At 40.4% G+C, this 9,933-nt stretch overlaps 1 pseudogene; it reads right to left on the reverse strand.

Annotated features, from left to right (window-relative positions):
- Positions 1–7,467: 7,467 nt before the first annotated feature.
- Positions 7,468–9,933, reverse strand: part of LOC103087494 (mevalonate kinase pseudogene) — a 54,589-nt pseudogene continuing 52,123 nt past the window's right edge.

The following is a 9,933-nucleotide window of genomic DNA, read 5'->3' on the forward strand; positions in this document are numbered from 1 at the left end:
CTAGTTCCTCACCTATAAAATGGGGATTTATACCTATTGCACAGAATTGTTCTGAGGTTTTCAAAGAAGTGATATAGAACTTCTGATTCTGTTGGGCCTTGGATAGACTAACCCTCCCCTCCCTCTGAAAACAATAATAAAACCATACAAAATACATGAAAAATGGGGAAAAAAGCTCTCCAAAGATATCAGAGAGTGACCAAGGTAACCAGAATTTGAGAGGCCAAATGCTGGCGAGAAGAAAATGTTCATTCGTGTGAGCCCCACATTTCTCTCTGCTGTCTTCCCTCAGGCACTTGCTGATTCACAGTGAAGGGGAATAAAGGCTGAGCAGAAAGAGATGACCTGGAGCTTACAGAAGTCTTGATAGCTTGGGGAGGCAAGGGTTAGAATTTGTTGATGCCAAGACAGTTAGGACTTGAGGGGCTTAATGTCCTAGAAAGGAGGAAATTACAGAAAAATGAGCCCAAAAGTCTATGTGCAATTTCACACTGACGCAGTTGGAACGTTCTTAAGTTATACATATGTGGGGGCAAGACTCAGAGAACAAACAAATACAAAACAGCTGCTAGGTGACTAAAGTGCCAAGCAGAAGTTTTAGCAGTTAAATAGAGCATCTATAGTTTTTATATTCCCGATGTCTGGCATTTTAATAAATTCCTGCATATGATAGGAAATAAGACCAAATGACTAGCAGGAACAAGAAAAACAGACCTATGGGTGATCCAAATACTGGAGTTTTTAGACACAGACTTCAAAATGACTATGGTTCATTTGTTCAAGAAAATAGAAGAAAAGAATTTTGTCAAAGAAGTTGAATCTATTTTTAAAAAACTACACAGAAATACTGTACCCTAGAGATAAAATAATTGAAATTAAAAATCCAGTAGGTAGGTTTAACAGTAGATTAGACACAGTAGAAAAGAGGATTAGCAAACTGGAAGATAGGTGGATAGAAAATAATCCAGATTGAAGGGCAGAGAGGAAAAAAAAAGGATGGACAAATGTTAAAGTTTAATTTAAAAGACATGTGGGACATGATTTAAAGGTCAAACATATGTGTAAATACAGTCCCAGAAATAGAGGTGAGAACACATGGAGCAGAAGCAATATTTGAAGAAATAATGACTGAAAACATTTTTTACTCATAAAAAGCATCAATCCCCAAATTCAAGAAACTCTACAAACCTCAGGATAGATACAGAGAAAACCAGTCTAGGCACATCATAAGAAAGCACGTCGGCAGCCAAATACAAAAGACATCTTAAGGGCATCAAGAGAAAAAAGATACATTACCTTCAAAGAAGCAACAATAAGGCCAATAGCCAGTTCCTCAGCAAAAATGATAGAAATCAGGTGACAATGAAAGCTCTTTAAATTAATGAAAGAAATAAATTCTAACCTACAATCCTATAGCCAGCAAAAATTTCTTCAAAAATTAAAATAAAGAAATGTTTAGAAAACAAAAACTGAACTGCACCAAAAGGAATACTTAAGGCAAAAGGAAAGTGCTTCTAGATGGAAGCATGGTTATTCAGGAAGGATTGGAAAGGGTCTGTATCTGGTAACTCTAATTGAAATCTGTCAACTTAAACAGTAGTAGTAATGCCTTATAGCGCTTAAAATGTACACAGAAAAAAATATAAACTAAAGCAGTTACAAAGGGCAAGGGGTGGGCAAGTGGAGTTAAAGTGTAGAAGGTTCTGGCATTGTCCAAAAAATGGTAATGTCCTAATTTAGGTAGATTTTAATAAGCCAAACATGCATATTTGCAATCTCTAGGGTAACCACTAAAATAATAAAATAATATATAAGTGAGAATATCATGGAAGGAGGAAAGTGAAATAATAAAAAAGTACTTGAATATTTGAAAGAAGGCAAGAAAGCACAATTGAACAATAAACAGGAAGCAAATGTAAAACAAATAGTGAAAAAGTAGTTTTAATCCCAGTATATCAAGAATTACACTAAGTGTAAAGGGAGCAACTGCTCAATTAAAAGCAAATATTGCCAGTCTAGATTTAAAGACAATAACTGTATACTGCTTATAAGAAATATACCTTAAATATAAAGACATTGAAAAGGTAAAAGTAAGAGGGTGGAAAAAGTTGTACCGTAAGAATCCCAACCAAGAGAAATTTGGTGTAGTTATAAAAATACCAGACAAAGTAGACTTTAAGGCAAAAAAATTTACTGGACATGAAGAGAAAATTTTACAGTGATAAAAGGGTCCTTTCAACAAGAATGTATAACAAACCTAAATTTGTATGCACCTACTAACGTAGCCTTGAAATATGTAAATCCCAAATAGATATAATTAAAATGGGAAATAGATAAATATACAATCACAGCTGGAGATTTTAAGATACTTCTCTTAATCAATAGAATAAGTGGACAAAAAAATTTTAAAAAGATATAAAATATTTGAAAAACACAATGAGTAAAGTTGACCTAATTGACACATGTAGAATACTGCAGCTAACGACTGCAGAAAATACATTCAAGAACACACAGAACCTTTACAAAAAGGGACAAATAATTGTCCATAAGACAAATATCAGTAAATATCACTGGATTGAAAGTATACAAAATACATTCTCTGGCCACAGTGGAATTAAGTAAGAAATCAGTGATGAAAAGGTAACTAGAAATTCCCAAATGTTTAGGAGCTAAGCAATATACTACAAAATAACCCATGAATCAGAGAAAACATTATAATGAAAATTAAAATATTTTTAACTGAATGATAATGAAATCATGACACTTAAGCTGTTAAAATACAACTAAGACAATGCTTGAAGGAAATATACAACACAGAATTCATATGTTAGAAAAAGAAGAAAAGTTGAAAAAACTCAAGAAGCTCTAAAAAGAACAGCGTATTAAGCTCAAGAAACACTGGAGAAGGGAAATAATAAAAATAGAGAATTGAATCAGTAAAATAGAAAGCAGATGTACAATAGAAACATTTATAGAGCCCAAAATTGATTATTTAAAAAGATTAATATAATTGGTAATCCCCCAGCAAGGGTAATCAAGAAAAAAAGAAAAACTTAAAATATTAGCAGACTGAATCTAGTGCTATATAAAAAGGGTAATACATCCTGACCAAGTAAAGTTTATCTCATAAATGAAAAGTTGGTTTAGCATTTTAAAATCAATCAATGAATTTATTACATTATTAAAAACTATAAGATTCTTTAAATAGATGGAGAAAAGACATTTTATAAGATTCAACATTCAATCATAATAAAGCTCTCAGCAAACTAGGACTAGAAGGCAAGTTCCTAATATGATAATGAACATCTACTTGAAACCAATAGCAAGAGCCTGACTTAATGAGGAGATACTGAAAGTGTTCCCGTTGAGGGCAGGAATAAAACAAATATATCTACTATCACCACTTCTATTAAATGTTCTACCGATAGTTTTAGCCAATGAAGTAGGGTAAGGAAAAGAAATAAAATGGTTATAATTTGCAGACATAATTGTATAAGTAGATAATCCAAAAGAATCCACAGGTACTCTATTAGAATTAGTAAGTGAATTTAGCTGGCTTGCTGGATACAATTAAATATATAAAAATTAATTTTATTTTTACACACTGGAAACAAATACAAGATAAAAATTTAAATTTCCTTTAAAGTGTGGAAACAAATATAAGATAAAAATTTAAAATTCCTTTAAAGTGTGCCTTTAAAGTAGCATAAACTATTCAACACCCAGGAATAAATCTAACCAAAGATATTATAAGACATCCACATGGAAAACCATATAACTTTATGGAGAAAATTGTAAAAGGAGGAAGTCCTCAACTGTAATAAGTGATGTTGAGAGTTGAGTGAAATGTGGATTGTTAACCATTGGGTTTGACAATATGGAACTTGTGGTGACCTTGGGATGAACATTTTTAATGTAACAGGTTAGTTTCAGGGTAAAATCCCTGAAAAGACTGATTCTCATACGTTCAAAAGAGAATGGAAGGTGAGGATTTGGAGAGAACAGGAATGAACAACTCTCAGAGCAGTTTTTCCATAAAAGAGAGTAGATAAATAGGATAGTGGCTGGAGGGGACATTGGGTCAAGGATGGTCTTTGCTGAGTTCTCTTCTCTTCCTTTATTTAAAATATAGGAGTGTGTCAGTATGTAGTAGAGAGGGAGTTGTAGATTAGATTCATGTTTCTTCCCCAGGGTTCTGGGCTCTGTGTCAGCTGGAAATGCAAGTAGGTGTCTAGTTCCATGTCTGCAAACATCTCATGATGTTGAAAAGCTTCTCTGAACACTGGTAGAGAAGTGAAGAGACTATTGTGCCCCAAGCACATGGAGTTACTTCTCGTTTCAGCTCTGGCTCAACCCCAGTTTGCTGTTAAATAATCAAATCTCTAGCCCTGCCTAAGATCCTTCATTGACTCCCTATTTATCCTGGGGATAAAGTCAAAACTGCCTGAGAATGGCTTACATGGTTCACGACTCTGTAGCCTCCACTCACCATTTCTATTCCACTCCTACCATTCGGTGCTCCCTTCTGGCCTGCCTGGGGAAACCAACTGTCCTGGTTTCTTAGGACTGAGGGACTTCACAGGATGTGAGGCTTTCAGTTTTAAAATTCTGAAAGTCTCAGGCAAACCAGATGAGCTGCTTACCTTGCACCGTCTTCTCCCTTCACTCATGCGCAAATTCCTGAAAATCACTGACAATTTCCTGAATGTACTTTACCGTCTCCTGACTTTGCCCAACTGTAATTCTGTTGGAATATCAGCCCCTGTCTTTTTTCTTGGCTAAGTCTTCTTTTTCCCATTTATTTATTGAATTATTGAGTTATAATTAGCATACGAATTATATTAGTTTCAGGTGTAAGTAGTAATTTGGTATTTTTATATATTATGAAGTCCGTCACCATATAAAGTTGTTACAATATTATTTATATTTTCTATGTGTACATTATTTTATAGCTAGAAATTTGTATCCCTTAGTCCCCTTCGCCTATTTCATCTGTTCCCTCCACCCTCCCGCCCCAGCAAACACCAATTTGTTCTCTGTATCTGTGAGACTGTTTCTGTTTTGTTTTCTTTTTTAGATCCCACATATAAATGAAATCCAGTGGTATTTATTTTTCTCTGTCTGACTTATTTTGCTTAGCGTAATACACTCCAGGGCCATCCATGTTAGTGCAAATGAGAAGATTTCATTCTTTTTATGGCTGAATAGTATTCCTTTGCATATATACACCATATCTTCTTTATCTATTCATCTATTGATGGACATGTAGTTTGCTTCCATATCTTGGTTATTGAAAATAGTGCTGCAGTGATCATAGGGGTACAAATATCTTTTTGAATTAGTGTTTTTGTTTTCTTTGCATAAATACCCAGAAGTGGAATTACTGGATTATATTGTAGTTCTAGTTTTAATTTCTCGAAGAATCTCTATAATATTTTCCATAGTGGCTGCACCAATTTACATTCCCACCAACCAGCCATGAGGGTTCCCTTTTCTCCACATCCTCACCAACACTTGTTGCTTCTTGTCTTTTTTTTTTTATTATTTTTTTTCGGTATGCGGGCCTCTCACTGTTGTGGCCTCTCCCGTTGCGGCGCACAGGCTCCGGACGCGCAGGCTCAGCGGCCATGGCTCACGGGCCCAGCCGCTCCGCGGCATGTGGGATCTTCCCGAACCGGGGCATGAACCCGTGTCCCCTGCATCGGCAGGCAGACTCTCAACCACTGCGCCACCAGGGAAGCCCCTCTTCTTGTCTTTTTGATAATAGCCATTCTAACAGGTATGAGGTGATATCTCACTGCGGTTTTGACTTGTATTTCCCTGATGATTAGTGATGTTGAGCAACTTTTTACATAACTTTTGGACCTCTGTATGTCTTCTTTGGGAAAATGCCTATTCAGATCTTCTGCCCACTTTTTAATTGGATTGTTTGGGATTTTTTGCTATTGAGTTGTATGAGTTCTTTAAATATTTTGGATATCAATCCCTTAGTGGGTGTATAGTTTGCAGATATAGTTTGTATCTTCTCCCATTTGGTATGTTGCCTTTTCATTTTGTTGGTGGTTTTTTCCCCACTATGAAAAAGCTTTCTAGTTTAATGTAGTCCCCCTTGTTTATTTTGCTTTTGTTGCCCTTTCCTGAGGAGACATATCCAAAAAAGTATTGCTAAGACTGATGTCAAAGAGGTTACTGTTTTACAAGGTTACTTGTTTTCTTCAAGGAGTTTTATGGTTTCAGGCCTTACATTTAAGTCTTTAGTCCATTTTGAATTTAGTTTTGTATATGGCATAAGAAAGGGGTCTAGTTTCATTCTTTTGCATGTCGTTGTCTAATTTTCCCAACAGCATTTATTGAATAGACTGTCTTTTCCTCATTGTGTATTCTTGCTTCCTTTGTTATTGATTAATTGACCATATGAACATAGGTTTATTTCTGGACTCTCTGTTCGATGGAAGTTCCATCTATGTGTCTCTTTTAGTGTCAGTACCATACTGTTTTGATTACTTTAACTTTGTAGTATAATTTTATGTCTGGCAGCATGATATCTCCAGCTTTGTTCCTTTTCAAGATTGCTTTGGCTATTCAGGGTCTTTCATGGTTGGGTACAAATTTTAGAATTATTTTTTGTAGTTCTGTGAAAAATGCCATTGGTATTTTGATAGGGATTTTTTGAATCTGTAGATTGCTTTGGGTACAGTGGACATTTTAACAATACTGATTATTTAAATCCTTGAGCACAGTGCATCTTTTCATTTATTTGTGTTGTTTTCTGTTTCTTTCCCCAGTGTCTTACAGTTTTCAGAGTACGTGGTTAAATTTATACCTAGGTATTTTATTATTTTTGATGCAATTGTAAATGGGGTTGTTTTCTTTTCTTTTTTTTACTCAAGATCTTTTTATTCCCCCTTTGCCATCTTTTCTGCAAACCCCTTGGGTTCAGACTGGAAGAAACTGCACATCCGCCCTTCTAGATGTAGGCCAACCCTTGGGCTGCAGGGTAGAAGGAAAAGACCACCACCTGGGCACCCCCTGGGGGGACCCACAGTCTAGCTGGAGAGAACAGCCTGGGAAGACTTCCTGGGGGAGGTGAGCAGAGGTGGAGGGAGGGAGAAGGCCCGCTGCTCTGGGAACCAGACCCTGCATCTGGGATCCAAGCAGCTCTGCCAGGGAACTTGTGGGTCTGTGGGTGCTTCAGGGAGGACAAGAAAGAGGCCCTTGAGTCTCAGAGGACTCCACATGGCCCCACTGCCTGCTGGCTCAAGAGAATGTTGTAGAACACAGACATGGCTTCTGGACCGCCTGACTTACTCCGGGGGCTGGGGAGCATGGCCAGTGGGAGGGGCATCACAGAGGGGCCGGGGGCCTCCCGGTCAACATCAGGAGCTGGGTGCCCACTGGCCGGCACAGAGGCCAACTCCAGTGCCCAGAATAATCTGAGAAGGGGCTTCGTGGTGGGGTGGTTTCATCTCAGAGGCCATCCAGGGCTTGCTGGACAGGGGCGTCCAGGGAGACGGCTGTGTGGATGGAGGCACCAGGGGCACCGATGCTGGTTTCCCAGCAGTCAGACCCACAGCTGGTCAGCACCTGCTTCATGGCCTCCACCTCTGGCCGCTCCAGATCTGGCCTGAGAAGCGTGATGCCACAGCCCCTGCCACCTGCGCCAGTGAGCTTGCTGTGCAGTCCGTGGGCCATGGTCACCTGGCACAGCCAGTCCAGTGAGGCATGGCCCACACCGAGGGCATTCAGATGGTGCTGGTTCATGTCGATGAGCTCCTCCAGCATGAGGTAGTGCTCTGGGGCCGGGGCCGCTGCCATCTCCCCCAGCACCTGCTAGCATTCCAGGGAAATGGCGTCTGTGGAGGTCAGGAGGGGGGGCCACGATCTCTGGGAACTTCAGCGGCCTGATCCTGACACCGGTCACCAGGGCCTTGGTGCTGTGAGGGACTCTGGTGTTGATCAGCAGGATCTTCAGAGCTGGCGGCCTCTTTAAGGATGAAATCTTCCCTTGCTGCTATCGGAGCACTCCTCCCCAGGTGCTGACAGCGTTGTCCACTCCGGAGGGGTTCCCGTGAATCAGCCTCCCCCGCTGGAAGGCCCACTTGTTAATTAGTTCCAAGTTCTCCTCGGTCCGCCTGCTGGCGGCCTCGCCATCCTTCAGCGGGTTTGGGATCTCCTTGTACGCAGTCAGGAGGGCAGCTGCCCGACACACGGAGTAGGTGGCACTGGAGCTGAGGCTGGCCCCAGTGGTCAGCTGCGACCACACGGTGACGTCCAGGCTGGGCAGGACTCTCTGACTCTGGCAGACGGACAGGTACAAGTAAAGGAAGGACAGCACAGCCAGGTGCTCGTGGTCGGCACAGTCCTTGGGGAAGCCCGCCATCTCCTTCAGCTTCTCCACTTGCTCCGGGGTGAGTGCTGTGACGTCACCTTGCTTCAGAAAGCTGGTGTCCAGCATCTGAAGCTTGGCCACATCCCAGGCCCGCTTGATGCCAATGTTGGGTAAGTTGAGGCCCACTTTCCCATTGCTGTGGGGCTGAAGCCAGAGGAATGTTCTCAAGTTCAAGGCCACAGCCAGGACTACCTTGCCATGGACCACGGCATGCTCTCCATGAAGGGTGACTTTCTCTGGAGCAGACACTAGCAGACTTCTGACAGCAAGGCTCCTGGGAGTCCTGCCACCACAGGCCCTCTGCTCCCGAGGACTCCATCCCCAAGCTCGCGGGCGGCAGGGGGGGAAGACTGGGGTTGTTTTCTTAATTTCTCTTTCTGATAGTTCATTTTTTTGTGTGAAACCTTTGGGGTTTTCTATATGTAGTATCACATCTTCTGCAAATAGTGACAGTTTTACTTCTTCCTTTCCAATTTGTATGCCTTTTATTTCTTTTTCATACCTAATTGCTGTGGCTAGGACTTCCAATACTAGGTTTAATAAAAGTGGTGAGAGTGGGCATCCTTGTCTTCTTGTTCCTGATCTTAGAGGAAAAGCTTTCAGCTTTTCAGCATTGACTATTATATTAGTTGTGGGTTTGTCATATATGGCCTTTATTAGGTTCAGTTCTGTTCCCTATATACCTGCTTGTTGAGAGTTTTTTTAAATCATAAATGGATGTTGAAATTTGTCAAATCCCTTTTCTGCATCTGTTGGGGGTGATCATATGATTGTTATCCTTTGTTTTGTTAATGTGGTGTATCACATTGATTTATTTATGGATGTCAAAACATTCTTGCATCCCTTGAATGAATCCCACTTGATCATGGTGTATGATCCTTTTAATGTATTGTTGAATTTGGTTTGCAAATATTTTTTTTTTTTTTTTTTTAACATCTTTATTGGGGTGTAATTGCTTTACAATGGTGTGTTAGTTTCTGCTTTATAACAGAGTGAGTCAGTTATACATATATATATGTTCCCATATCTCTTCCCTCTTTGTCTCCCTCCCTCCCACCCTCCCTATCCCACCCCTCCAGACAGCCACAAAGAACCGAGCCGGTTATATGACACTTAAGACGATACGCGGGCCTCTCACTGTTGTGGCCTCTCCCGTTGCGGAGCACGGGCTCCGGACGCGCAGGCCCAGCGGCCATGGCTCACGGGCCCAGCCGCTCCGCGGCATGTGGGATCCTCCCAGACCGGGGCACGAACCCGTGTCCCCTGCATCGGCAGGCGGACTCTCAACCACTGCGCCACCAGGGAAGCCCGCAAATATTTTGATGAGAATTTTTGCATCTATATTCATCAGGGACATTGGCCTATAATTTTCTTTTCTTTTTTTTTTCTTCATACTATTGTGGTAGGAAGAGGTGCTTGAGAAGATTTTAATCTTCTTAAATTTATGGTGACTTGTTTTGTGGCCTAGCATGTGATCTATTCTGGAGAATGTTCCATGTGCATTTGAAAAGAACATGTATTCTGCAGCTTTTTTTTTTTTTTTT

Source organism: Lipotes vexillifer, unplaced genomic scaffold, assembly GCF_000442215.2.
Source record: "Lipotes vexillifer unplaced genomic scaffold, Lipotes_vexillifer_v1.1 scaffold109, whole genome shotgun sequence".
Classification (NCBI taxonomy): Eukaryota; Metazoa; Chordata; class Mammalia; order Artiodactyla; family Lipotidae; genus Lipotes; species Lipotes vexillifer.